This window comes from Capra hircus, chromosome 18 (genome assembly GCF_001704415.2).
Source record: "Capra hircus breed San Clemente chromosome 18, ASM170441v1, whole genome shotgun sequence".
NCBI classification, from domain to species: domain Eukaryota; kingdom Metazoa; phylum Chordata; class Mammalia; order Artiodactyla; family Bovidae; genus Capra; species Capra hircus.
This window is the reverse complement of record NC_030825.1, coordinates 66,125,678-66,139,702: the sequence shown is the minus strand read 5'-3', so window position 1 is coordinate 66,139,702 and position 14,025 is coordinate 66,125,678. Positions and strand designations below refer to the sequence as shown.

General features: G+C 46.2%; 1 pseudogene across 1 annotated transcript; it reads left to right on the top strand.

The window, feature by feature from the left end:
- LOC102177088 lies at positions 1,290-8,678 on the top strand (annotated as a pseudogene). The gene is made up of 4 exons (XR_001919580.1): positions 1,290-2,055; positions 3,860-3,985; positions 4,437-4,500; positions 6,320-8,678. The product of XR_001919580.1 is annotated as a zinc finger protein 304-like (transcript).

Here is a 14,025-nt window from a genome sequence, read left to right as displayed (position 1 = left end):
GCACCGCCCCTTACCTGGACCTGTGACCCAGTGAACTACTTTACGCGGAAGGCACTGCACCACACCTGTCACACGATCACTGAAGATTCAGGCACTTCCGTTCTGGAGGATGATGTCTGGGCGGGTCTGTTGGTGTGCACCGCGGGTGACATTTTGTAAATACGGATGTGTTTACTTGGTGGGGAGCTTGGAAACGCGGGACCAGCCCGAGATCTGGGAGGTGGGAAGTCTGCCCTTTCTGCTTCTCTTGAGGCAGGCAGGAGGCAATCTCACTCCACGTGCCCATTCAGCAGCAATAAAGATTCAACTGCATAATGGTATTATTAATATAGAGACTTGTTTGGAGGCCGTTTTTCTCCATTCCCCAACTGATCAAAAGGCCAGGCACTGTTACAATAGAATTTAAGTCTCTTCTTTTTTAACCCTTCGATTTTGAAGAATTTCCAATTCTTAAGGATACACTCCAATGTCTCTGCTTTTGAATATACTATCTAGGTTGGTCATAACTTTTCTTCCAAGGAGTAAGCGTCTTTTAATTTTATGGCTTCAATCACCATCTGCAGTGATTTTGGAGCCCCCCAAAATAAAGTCTGACACTGTTTCCAGTTTCCCCACCTATTTCCCATGAAGTGATGGGACCAGATGCCATGATCTTCGCTTTCTGAATGTTGAGCTTTAAGCCAACTTTTTTGCTCTCCTCTTTCACTTTCATCAAGAGGCTTTTTAGTTCCTCTTCACTTTCTGCCATAAGGGTTCTGTCATCTGCATATCTGAGGTTGTTGAAAGCAGAGACATTACTTTGCCAACAAAGGTCCGTCTAGTCAAGGCTATGGTTTTTCCAGTGGTCTGTATGGATGTGAGAATTGGACTGTGAAGAAAGCTGAGTGCCGAAGAATGGATGCTTTTGAACTGTGGTGTTGGAGAAGACTCTTGAGAGTCCCTTGGACTGCAAGGAGATCCAACCAGTCCATTCTGAAGGAGATCAGCCCTGGGATTTCTTTGGAAGGAATGATGCTGAAGCTGAAACTCCAGTACTTAGGCCACCTCATGTGAAGAGTTGACTCATTGGAAAAGACTCTGATGCTGGGAGGGATTGGGGGCAGGAGGAGAAGGGGACGACAGAGGATGAGATGGCTGGATGGCATCACCGACTTGATGGACGTGAGTCTGAGTGAACTCCTGGAGATGGTGATGGACAGGGAGGCCTGGCGTGCTGCAATTCATGGGATCGCAAAGAGTCGGACACGACTGAGCGACTGAACTGAACTGAAGGATACACTCCAAAGGCGCTTCTTCTGGCTTAGGAGGGGATCCGCCCATGTTGAATAACCTGCAGCTGAGAACTGAGGGTCACAGTGTTGTCACAGGTCACCATGGAAATAGGGGCGCGTTGCCTTTACCAGGAGGTCTGGCGCTTCAGAACATAGTTTCTCCCTGACCTTTCTGCCTCCATCCGCCTCTGCAACTATCAGGGAGAACCAGAAACCTGCCCTTTGCCTGGGTGGATTGGGTGCACAAACTCCTTTACCCAGAGGTCTCTGCCCAGCGCATGCGCGCTGTGCCAGTGGCCGCCCAGAAGATGGGCGTTTCCGGAGGCCCTTGCAAGCAGAGGTGGGATTTCTGGCGTCACGGTTGTGACGTCTTTTGCTGGTGCCCCGGATTCTGGAGTGCCTGTGTAGGCTGGGAGTCCTCACTGGGGTCCGCTTTTGGGGAGGCTCTGGAGAGGCCAACAGAGGACAGAAAAAAAGATGGGACGTCTGTCCGCTTGGTTATTACGAAACGGTTGCTGTCGTGGGACGGGCCGCCTATCGTGAAGCTGTCGCCTGAGGCTGCGCTCCTTCGGAGGCCTTCGCAACCACCCTCTGTCCTCGTCCGCTTCCGGGGGCAGCATCCTAAGCTTCTGCGCCTTTTGACCAGGAGGAGACTGGGGCTCAGAGCTCGACCGTCCTCTCGGGCTCACCACACCCAGGGGAGGGCGCGGGTTCCGCCGGCTTTTCAGCCCGGTTCTGCTCATAGGACCCCATGGCGGCTGCCGCGCTTATGGACCGGGCTCAGGTGAGTGGAAAGTCCTCAAGCCTTCCCGACTCAGGTGTGGGGAATGTTGTGTTCTCAGGCCTTCCGAACTTGGTCTTGGTCGCTGCCTTCTCTTGAGTATGAAGGCGGCGAAGGGCGGTCAGTGACAGTGAACATGTGGCAAGGAACCCCTTCCCAGTGTTGACGGGATGAGGTGCGAAATGGTTTGCAGGGCTTAGGAGCCCCAGGTACAAACACTTGGAGGTGAGGATGAATTAGGCACTTTCTGGAAACGGCAGATCTCTGCGGTTATGTGTGCTGAGAACAGAGAGCAGGCAGTCAGGAGTCCGAACTGGTATGGCAGCCTGGGGAGCTGGACCTCTGTTCTGACAGTGATGGGAACCACAGAAGGTTTATAACAGAGAAGGGAGGTGATCTGACGTCTGTGTTGACAGGCTCCCTCTAAGTTGAGTGGAAAGACTGGGGAAGCCTGAGGGTGGCAGGGAGACCAGGCGGAATTGACTGCAATTGCCCAGGTGTGTTGATGGTGGGTCCAAAGGTGGACGTTAGAGAGTGTATGGATTTTGTATGATTTTAAACTAGGGCCGGTGGAGATTTTGTGATGAGAAGTAGTGATGTTCTGGGACTCTTCACCTGTCCCTCCCTCTGTGCTTGAGTCTGGGGGCCTTACAGTAGGAGTCCTGTTCTAGCCCAGCACCCTGAATCTAAGCCAAGAGTTATATGAAGAGGTTCCTGCTTTGAGCAGCCCGTAGCAGGAGGAGTGGAAGGGCGTATTAGACTCAGAACCACTTGCAGAAGTGCTTAAGGGGTTAAGATTGAGCTGGGAGTCATCAAGAAACCACAGGTCTTAATTCTGTCTGTTGAGAAAAAGGCCAGAAGTTGGGCAAAAACAGCAGGCTGAGGAGCTGGGCTTCTGTTTTGAAGGTGATGAAAGACATGAACTTCCGGGATGCCTCAGTGGTAAAGATTCCGTCTGCAGTGTAGAAGATGCAAGAGACATAGGTCTGATCCCTGGGTAAGGAAGATCCCCTGGAGGAGGGAATGGCACCCCATTCCCGTAGTCTTGCCTGGGAAATCCCATAGAGAAACGAGGTGGGCTGCAGTCCTTGGGGTCCCAAACAGGCAGACATGACTAAGTGAATATGTAGCATGCACAAAAGACATGGTCGATTTGGAAGAGAAGAGAGATGCTCTGAATCAAAACAGGCTCCCTCCGGCTGCTGTCTAGTTGAGAATGGAGTGTGGGCGTGAGGGAGGAGGCTACTACAGCGGTCCACAGAAGTGTTGATGGTGGCAAAGAAAGTCCCAACTGGGCACTGAGGACTGGGTGTCTTGCTCAAGCACCGGGGTGGCAGTAGAGCCTGTCATAAACACAAAGGAGTTCTTCCTGGATGCTGTGTGCAGAGTGGTTTCAGGGGTGGGCTGTGCCTTGGAAGTGTGGACTGGAAAGTTTTTAGTCTTAATGGAGGGGGACCCCAGATATGAGGAAGGTGTGGTTCAGAGTGATGCACATGGTGGGAGGAGCCTGGACTGATGGCCTTAAAGTTGTTTCTGGGAGGCATGGTCAGGAGGACGCCAGCGGGAGAGTGCTTGGTGCCCTTCTTGCTGGACCCATGGCTTACATAGTCTCTGTCTGCCCGCCTGCCTGATTTTGCTCTGGGCTGCACATGATCAGAGGGACAGGAGAGGGCAGCCAGGAGCAGTGTCACGGCCGAGTATCACCTCCGAGTTGGGAGGCTGGGGAGCAGAGGAGACGGGGTGGGAGATGAGTGGGGGGCCTGGAGAGTCCTGTTTTCTGTGGGCTCAGCTGTCTGCATTGTGGCAGGGTGGTGTGACCTTCAAGGATGTGTTCGTGTACTTCTCCCGGGAGGAGTGGGAGCTGCTGGAAGAAGCTAGAGACTCCTGTACTGTGATGTGATGATGGAGAACTTCAGACATGTGGCTGCCTTGGGTAAGTGCCTGTTTCAGTTACCTATTGGTACATGTCAAACTACTCCAAAAGTGAGTGATGTAAAACAATGAGAAGGCCTTATGTAAGTTTTAGTGTGTCAGGAACTCGTCACACCTCACCTGGTGCTTTTGGCTCAGGGTCTGTCATGAGGCTTCTGTCAAGCTCCCAGCCGAACTGTTCTCATCTGAAGGCCATTCTCGGGAGGATCTCACTCACAAACTGACTCATGTTTTATGTTTCCGAGAGGTCATTGCTTGTGGCTTGTTGGACTGTAAGGCTGTTGGTCAGAGGCCCCCTGGCTTCCTTGTCGCCCTAGCCTTTCTGTAGTGCATCTCACAGCAGTGAAGGAACCTTCTCTCTGAGCAGAGAGTATGTCCAGGATGGTAGCTTGTCTTTTTCTAATCCGACCTGGAAACAGTGATCCCATCATTTTTCCCTCTTCCATTCTTAGAAATGGGTCAGTCAGTGCAGCCTCTGTTCAAGGGAAGTGGCTCGTGCAAGGGCGAGAACACCAGGTGACAGGTCTTCCTGGGCCATCGGAGAGGCTGCCTGCCACAGGCCCACACGCCTGCTGCAGTGTCCTTGGGTTCGGTTTTTCCCTGGTGCCCTGGGGGCAGCTCTTCCTGTCCTGCCAAATCAGGGGCTCTTCCTCCTCCCGTCTTGGTTCCCAGGGTAGGGGCTGTGGATGCCCAGGGCTGTGTGTAGTGTCCCCTCACTGAGCAGTCCTGACATCTGCTGCCCAAAGCCTTTCTGGATAAGGTTAAGAGTTCAGGGCTCTTGAGTTGGCTTCACAGATTCTCCCTGGCTTGGGCACTTCCAGATCCATGATGCATCTGTGTCTATGTTCTGCCCCCATCCTCTGGCTGACAGTTCTCGGGGACTGACTTTGCCAGAAATTGTAGCTGTTGACATGTGATTGCTTGTGGAGGGCATAGGGGTGTTCTGCCAAATCTTACTATGTGGTTTTTTGTCTTTTTAATTTTAACCTTCTCTTCTCTCTGAGATGGGTCTATCTGGGCCACTCATCTGTGCTTTCTTTTTTTTTTAACAACTTCCACCTTCCAGACCCCATGTAGTTGCCCAGTGGCAAAAAGGCAGAAAGCCCCGAGTGCCTGTGGGTGGACCTGTCTCCAGCCACACTGACAGCCCAGAGCAGGGAGCTGAGAGAGAGCCATCCGAGGGTTGGGCTCACATTGTACCGTCAGCCTACTTTGTGCTCACCAGAGTTTTCTTGCCGAGGCCCGTACAGTACCTCACTTCTCCCTTTCCTCGCCCTCCTTGGCACGTGACGCTTCTCCTCTGTCTCCCTTGCCTTGGCTGTCTGCCCACCGCTCCGGCCTCCGTGTCTGTCACTCGTTCTCCTCTGCTCACCCCGCGATGCTCTGCAACATTGGCTGCGTTAATGTGTCATGAGCTGTGTGCATATCCGTATGTAGTCCTGAAGAGCCAGCTACTCACTTACAGTCAGATTTCCCTGGGCCTGGAGAGAGCCTTCTGACAGATGAGCCAAGCTCACCTGTCACCAACAGCTGAGACCCTGTTTAAACCCTTCTTAGAGGAGTGAGTGGGAGACCTCGCCTCTGCTTCCAGTACTGTCCACCATCATCGTGTCTTTACCCATCATTGGAAGTCCTCCATGCCTTCCAAGGCCCAGGACTGACAGTGGGCTCTTCCTCACTGATGCTGGCCCCTCATCCTGCCAAAGGCCCGGGGACTCACTGGTATGCCACACTTGCTGCTTCTTACTGAAGTCAGCATGTCCTTCACTAGCAGCTCTTTGTTTTCAGGTTGTTGGTGTGAAGAAGTCAATGAGGAGGCCCCTTCTGAGCAGAGTGTTTTTATAGAATTAGTGTCAGAGTTCAGGACTCTTGGGTCCTGTCCACTTATCCAGAAAGCTCACCCATGTGAAACAGATGACCTGCTCTTGAAAGGCATTTTTTAACACCTGGATGAACTCCAGGGGTCATGCCCTGTGCTGAATCTGGACACATGTGACTACTATGGATGAGGATTCCTGTTGAGTGAAAACTTTCATCAGCACCAGAAACCACATAGTGGTAAGAATCCTGTCAGTAAAGATGATAATGTGGCCTCACATATGAAGAGCTGTCCATGAGTTAGGGAGACCTTTTACTTGCCGGGGGCAGTGATGGACGTGCCGGATAACTCTGGCCTCTTCCAACACCAAAGCACTCACAGAGAAAGTCTTGGGCAACACCAGGGAAAGAGTAATGAACTGATACTTTTCAATTGCACTGACAATGAGGAAGCCTTCCTGAACGCTTTCACTCTCCTCGACAACCTGATAAATCAGGCTGAAGTGTGAGCCTTTAGGTGCCTACTGTTTGGAAATTTGTCCAAGGAGAAATCCACTCTTATTCATCACAGAAAACTTCGTGGTGGGGAAACATCACATGTGTGTAAGGAGTGTGGAGAGGCCTTCATTCACCTGTCTCACCTAAAAACCCACCACAGATTTCACCCTGGCAAAAGACAGCATATGTTCAGTGAATGTGGAGAAGCTTACAACAGAAGCGTGCACCTTGTTCAGAACCAGAGAACTCACACCGGAGAAAGACCTTAGGCGTGCAGTGAATGCAGAAAAGCCTTTAGTCGTAAAAGCACCCTTGTTCAGCACCAGAGTGTTCACACTGTTGAAAGGTCTTATGACTGCACTGAATGTGGAAAAGCCTACAGCAGAAGCTCCCACCTTGTGCAGCACCAGAGAATTCACACTGGGGCAAGGCCTTATGATGCATTGAATGTGGAAATTTCTTCAGCCGTAACTCCAGCCCCATTAAACGTAGGAGAGTCCACACAGGAGCAAAGTCTTACATGTGCGGCAAATGTGGGAAGGCTTTTGGCTACAAAGACACACTTGAGCAGCACCAGATAATGCACACTGGAGCACGGCCTTAGGAGTGCAGTGAGTGTGGGAGGGCCTGCAGCAGTAAACACATGCTTGTGCAGCACTGGAAAATCCACACTGGAGAAAGGCCTTATGAGTGCAATGACTGTGGAAAACTCTTTGGCCATAGCTCCAACCTCATTGTGCACCAGAGAATTCACACTGGAGCAAAGCCTTATGAATGCAGTGAATGTGGGAAATGCTTTAGCCACAACTCCATCCTCATTCTACAAAAGACACGTCACAGTAGAACAAGGCCTTATGTGCGTAGTGAATGAAGAAAAGCTTACATTAGTAGCCCCCACCTTGTTCAACACAAGAAAGTTCACACTGGAGCAAGACCTTATGAGTGCAATGAATGCAGGAAATTCTTTAGCTGCAACTCTAGCCTCATTCTACACCAAAGGGTTCACACTGGAGAAAAGGCCTTACTTGTGCAGTGAATGTGGGAAGGCCTATAGCAGAAGCTCCCAACTTGTTCGGCACCAGAAAGCTCACCCTGGAGAAGGACCTCATGAATGCAACAGTTTTGGTGACCCTTTAGCTGCGTCTCTTAAACTTGTTTAATGCCCAGAAACTTCAGCTGGAGAAAGGCCTTATAAATGCAGTCAATGCACTGTGTCCCTTTTGAAGATTATAGAACTCACACTGGCAAAGGTGGGAATCATCGTTGGTACAGAGACACTGAGATAATGGAGTGGGGATGACTGAGGCTCATGAGAGGATGGATATCTGTTCTTAAGGCAGCATCTCTATATGTCCCTGCGATTTTGGCTCTATGGCATGAAAGTATACAGAAATTCTCAGGACCTTCACACTTCTGAGTCTCCTGTGGCCACCACACTGTCTCAGTAAATAAAGGTCTGTGGATTCCTGTACCTCCCTAGGCTGTTTACATTCTCGCCATCACTACACAGGCAGGAACCCCAGCAGTGACAGAAGAGAGATCAGGGCTCGGGCTTCTCTGACCAGCCAGCATTCCTAGTGACTGAGGTGGACATGGCCTTCATCACTCTGCAGTTTTTGCTGATCCTGAGGCAGGGCTTATGCTCCTAAGTCATGTGGAGAGGGATATGGTAGAACCAGAACAGTTGGCAGATGGGGCTTTCCAAGAAGAATGGTAAATATGGATATTTATGGCGAATATTTAGTTCTTAACATCTTTATTGAGGTATGGTACCATGAAATACATATATGTAAAATATAAAATGTGTTGTTTCAGCATGTGTATATACTGATGAGACCAGACATTGAGATAATGGAGATATCCAACACAGCCAAGATTCCTTGTGTCTCTTTATAATGTTTCTTGCCCAGTCCTTTCTAAGCCCCTTTCCCACAATTCACAAGTAATAGCAAGCATTTTATAGTATTTTATATAAACAAAATCATTTGATATATATTTTCTGGGGAGTGGGAACTCTGACTTTTTTCACCAGCCATAACTATTTTGAGATTGATCCATTTGCCTCATGCATCTATTATTCATTTGTATTGCTGAGTATTCATCCATTGTATGGATATACCACAATTGTCTTTTATCCATTTGCCTGTTAGTGGATATTTTGGTTGTTTCCAGTTTTGTGCTGTCACAGATAAAACTGCTGTGACGATTTGTGTATAAACTATTACTGAATCACCTTCCATTGTATGGTTGTACCATAGTTTATCCATTCACTGAGGGGTATCTTGGTTGCTTCCAAGTTTTGGCACTATGACTAAACCTGCATTATGCAGTGTTTTGTGTGGGTATACTGCCGGAGTCCAGCTCCAGCAGCCAGGGAATCAGCCTGAAGGGATGAGCGGTGTCGGCGGGAAATGATGTAGCCTCTGACTCGAGGTACGGGACTACATGTTTATTTCAAGCATCAGGTCTTCTTTTATACTTTTTCAAAAGCTTTAGGTCAGAGGTTTTACATTTTCACCTCCCCCTCACCTAGATTTATTATCTCCTTGTTGTCCTTCAAACAGAGTTCCTGCTTCAGCGATTCTCTTACAATCGTGTTTACTTATGATTACATTGTAAATCATGCTTATGTCTGGGCCGCATATCACATTCCTCACTCTATTTCTTATCTTTTTAAATCCCTCTTGCCCCTAGTATCCTAAGCTCACTATCTCCTAAAAAGGCTTATAACTATTCTTGATTATTCCTAAACCCTAAACTCAGCAAACTTCTTTTGCCATAAACATTTCCCTCGCAAACAGGTCTCAGATAACAATCTTTCCCATGGCCTCAAGCTGTGGCCTACGTGCTCATCCTGGGACATTCTTTGCAAAAATCCTTGAAAAAATGCCAATGGTTACTTTATAGATTATTTTCTGGGCACAACTGCAGAAGGCTTTGTGCTTTCTCATGCTTCTCTCAAGAACAATAAGCACCTTAACATTCCTTCCAGCCAACTCAACCGAAGAAAGGAAAGAACAAGTCAGGATCACAAAACTTAACTTCTTCATCCCGGGACCGTGCCTGCAGAATGAGGAGAGGGGGCTGGTGCCGTGCCTCCATTTTGTCAGTAATGCCTAACGCGGCTCCCGACAGTATACATTTTCACTTCATTTGAGCTCAAGCCTCAGAGCATGATTTGCTGGGTCACATAGTAAGAGAATATTTAGTTTTATTAAAAAGCTGCCTTCTAAAGTGGCTGTATCATATTGCATTCCCACCAATAGGTGAGAGTTCCTGTTGCTCCATGTTCTTGTCCGTATTTGATGTTGTCAGTGTTTTGGTTTTTGCCATTCAAGTAGGTATGTAGTAATTGTATATTGTTGTTTCTTTCATTTGCAATTCTCTAATGACATATGATGAATATCTTCATATTCTTTTAACAGTGTCTTTTGCTGAACAGAAATTTTACACTTTAGTCAAGTTCAAATTACTCAGTGTTTCTTTCATGGATTGTATTTTTGGTGTTGTGTCTAACACATCATTGCCTAACCCAAGGTCTGTGCCCCCTGTATTATCATCTATGTGTTTTGCCGTTTTGTATTTAGGCTCATTATCCATTTTGAGAAAATATTTGTGAAAAGTGTCAGGTCTGTGTCTGGATCACTTTTTTTCTTTTTTCCGTGCTGTGCAGCTTGTAGGATGTTAGTTCCCAAACCAGGGATTTTAACCCACATCCCCTGCAGTGGAAGCAGGGAGTCCTAACCACTGGATCATGTTTTTAAGCCCCATTTGTTGAAAAGACTATCCTTTCTCCATTCCTTTGCCTTTGCTCCCTTTTCAAAGATCAGTTTACTGTATTAGTGTGGATCTATTTCTGTGGTTTCTGTTCCAGTTTTTTCCACTTAGTGAGATAATCATCGCATGGCTGTGGTTTTTAAAATATTTTCCTTGTCGTCTTTTTAAATGGTGCATGCGTGCTAAGTCGCTTCAGTCATGTGACTCTGCACAACCTGTGGACTGTAGCCTGCCAGACTCCTCTGTCCATGGGAGCTAATCTTGCATTACCTGCAAGAAATCCCACATGATCATCTTGTATAATCCATTGTATATATTTTGCTGAGTCAGTTTTCTGATACTTTGTTAATGTATTGTATAGATAGATGAGTAGTAATGGGTTTATAGATCTGTTTTTCTCCGACTTTGGTATCAGAGTAATTCTGATGCCAAAGAATAATTGTTTCCTTCTCTATTTTCTGGAGGAGTTTTGAAGGATGAGTGATACTTCTTTTTTAAATGCTTGCTGGAATTCCTTAGTGAAGGCACCTAAGCCTGGAATTTTCTTGGGGGAAGACTTTCAATAAAAATACAGTCAAGTAAATTTTTCAATTTTGTTCTCTTCAACGGCTTTCAGTTCAGTTCAATTCAGTCGCTCAGTCGTGTCCGACTCTTTGTGACCCCGTGAATCGCAGCATGCCAGGCCTGCCTGTCCATCACCATCTCCCGGAGTTCACTCAGACTCACGTCCATCGAGTCCATGATGCCATCCAGCCATCTCATCCTGGGTCGTCCCCTTCTCCTCCTGCCCCCAATCCCTCCCAGTATCAGAGTCTTTTCCAATGAGTCACCTCTTGAGGTGGCCAAAGTACTGGAGTTTCAGCTTTAGCATCATTCCTTCCAAAGAAATCCCAGGGTTGATCTCTGTCAGAATGGACTGGTTGGATCTCCTTGCAGTCCAAGGGACTCTCAAGAGTCTTCTCCAACACCACAGTTCAAAAGCATCAATTTTTCAGTGCTCAGCCTTCTTCACAGTCCAACTCTCACATCCATACATGACTACTGGAAAAACCATAGCCTTGACTAGACGGACCTTAGTCGGCAAAGTAATGTCTCTGCTTTTGAATATACTATCTAGGTTGGTCATAACTTCTTCCAAGGAGTAAGCGTCTTTTAATTTCATGGCTGCAGTCACCATCTGCAGTGATTTTTGGAGCCCCCCAAAATAGTCTGACACTGTTTCCACTGTTTCCCCATCTATTTCCCATGAAGGGATGGGACCGGATGCCATGACCTTCGTTTTCTGAACGTTGAGCTTTAAGCCAACTTTTTCGCTCTCCTCTTTCACTTTCATCAAGAAGCTTTTTAGCTCCTCTTCACTTTCTGCCATAAGGGTAGTGTCATCTGCATATCTGAGGTGATTGATATTTCTCCCGGCAATCTTGATTCCAGCTTGTTTCTTCCAGTCCAGCGTTTCTCATGATGTACTCTACATATAAGTTAAATAAGCAGGGTGACAATATACAGCCTTGACGTACTCCTTTTCCTATTTGGAACCAGTCTGTTGTTCCTTGGAGTATAGTTATGTTTCAGGTGGACAGCAGAGTGATTTAGTTATACATATACATGTGTGTATTCTTTTTCAAATTCTTTTTCCATCTAGGTTATTTCAGTGTTTTGAACAGAGTTCCCTGTGCTATATATAGTAGGTCCTTGTAGGTTGTCTATTTTAAATACAGCACTGTTTACATGTCAATCAACTCAATAATCTCTCGCATCCCCCCACCACCACCCCCAACTTTGTTCTCTTAAGTTTGTGCATCTGTTTCTGTTTTGTAAATGTTTGTGTGTGTGTTTTTTTTAATCATTCCCTTATGATACCTTCAATTTCTTTAGTCAGTAGTGTCTTCATTCTTGGTTTTGTTGTCTTCTCAGTCAACCTAGTTTTGTCAATTTTGAAAGAACCAACATTTTTCTTCATTGATTTTTTAAAAGTTTCATTTCAATATTTTGTTCTAATTTTATCATCTCCTTTTCTTTGCTTTAGGGTTTGATCTTATTTTCCTGGTTTCTCAACAAGGAAGGTTAGGTTATTGACATCATTCTTCTTCTGTAATAAACTGTAAATAATGCTATACATTTCCTTTAAATTTTTCCCTTGTAATTAGGATATTGGGCAATGTATAGTTTAATAAGTCTCTTCCTATTAAATTTGCAGGGATGGTACCAGAGTGGAAAGAATGCTTATGATTTTTCAGTGCAAGTATTTACAGCTGAAATGGGGGAAATCAGGGTTATCTGAAATACCTTCCACTGTCAGGAAGAGATTGAGCTAAGCTGTTGGTGATTAATGTAGCATTCGCCTCCATGTCTACCAGAATTTGATGAGGATGACCACGTACAGTCAACTCATCTTGAGTACTAAAGGGTATGGCAGGCTATTGGGCACTTTCCCTTCCTCAGGGCACCCTGTTTTGATTTGAGGCATATTCTTTGTGTCAGTTTTTCTTCATAAGATAGGAAAATCTTTTTCCAGTGTTCATTCTATTTATTTGCAAGTGTCCTTGTCAATAGGCACTTGGTTGGTATGTGGGCCCCTTAGCCTCTGCTCATCATCTGCAGGGACATGTTTCTTTGGATCCTATCTTATAAATATGCTAGTCTGTCCTGAAAATCTACAGCTTAAACATATTTTTGTTTCGCTGATTAAATTGCAATCAATTTTTCTTTTTAATACTTCAGGTCTGGATTTTCGTAGCCTTAGACTTCCTTTCCTGACCTTTCTATGATCCGCAGGGTTTTTGTGGAAAGAGAACTCCCTGTTGATCCCTTCCTGATCAGTTTCCAACCAGCCTTTGTCACCTTATCACATAAGCTTAGCATCTTATGTTCCAACCAACATGTATACAAGTTGTATAAGTTAGATGACCTTAGTTAGATGTGCCCTCAAGAATTCTAAATTTTTAAATAACTACTTGCTGGTCTTACTTGGGTTGAAGAGAATCTTTAGTTATATGTTTTAATTCAGCTCAGGTCCAAGGTTTAAATTCTACAATTTTCTGCATGTGACTCACAGCTGGGGTTGATCTTCAGAGGTAACTAGCATTTGGAGTTTTAAGAGAATTGTTGGGAAAAAGTAGTGAAACTGTGTGTGCATGCTAAGTTGCTTCAGTAGTGTCTGACCTTATGGACTGTAGCCCACTAGGCTCCTCTGTCCATGGGAATTCCCCAGGAGAGAATACTGGAGCGGGTTGCCATGCCCTCCTCTAGGGGATCTTCCCGACCCAGGGATCAAACCCATGTCTCTTATATAAGTCTCCTGCATTGGCAGGCGGGTTCTTTACCACTAGCGCCACCTCAGAAACTCAGTTCCCCTGTTGAGTTTATTATTAACCTCCCTATCCAAAAATCTACTCCTTTTCTTTTCTCCTCTTACCTAAATCCTGTGCTAAACTCAACATTAATAATACTTGAATATTACACAAAGTCATTAACAATGATTATGTAGTTACTCAATGAAATTGGGGAAAATATATAGTTCTAGAGAAACTTGTTACAGGGGAAACAAAAAATTAAAGTTAAGATCTCAGTGGCTACAGTTTATTACAGTGAAAAGGATACAGATGAAGAGTAGCAAAGGAAGATGGCATGTGACAGACTCCAAGAGGAGCCATGTTGGCAGGTTCCAGCTACCCCCTCGCTGAAGTCTCAGTGTCTCAGTTTCTGGCTTGTGCACCTCTGGAAATGTTACCTGGTTTGGTAACAACCTCATATTCACAGCTTGAAATTGCCACAGTTTGGAGTATTTGTACCAGGGAAATTGGCAAACACTACAATCAGGGGTCGATTTGCTGTTCTACAAATTTTTGAGACTTTAGAAAGTGGTGCAGAGTGAGTTAATAATGAGGACTATACATGGGGAATACCACAAACATTCATTCCACCCAGCCAAGTTGAACTGAAGAAAAG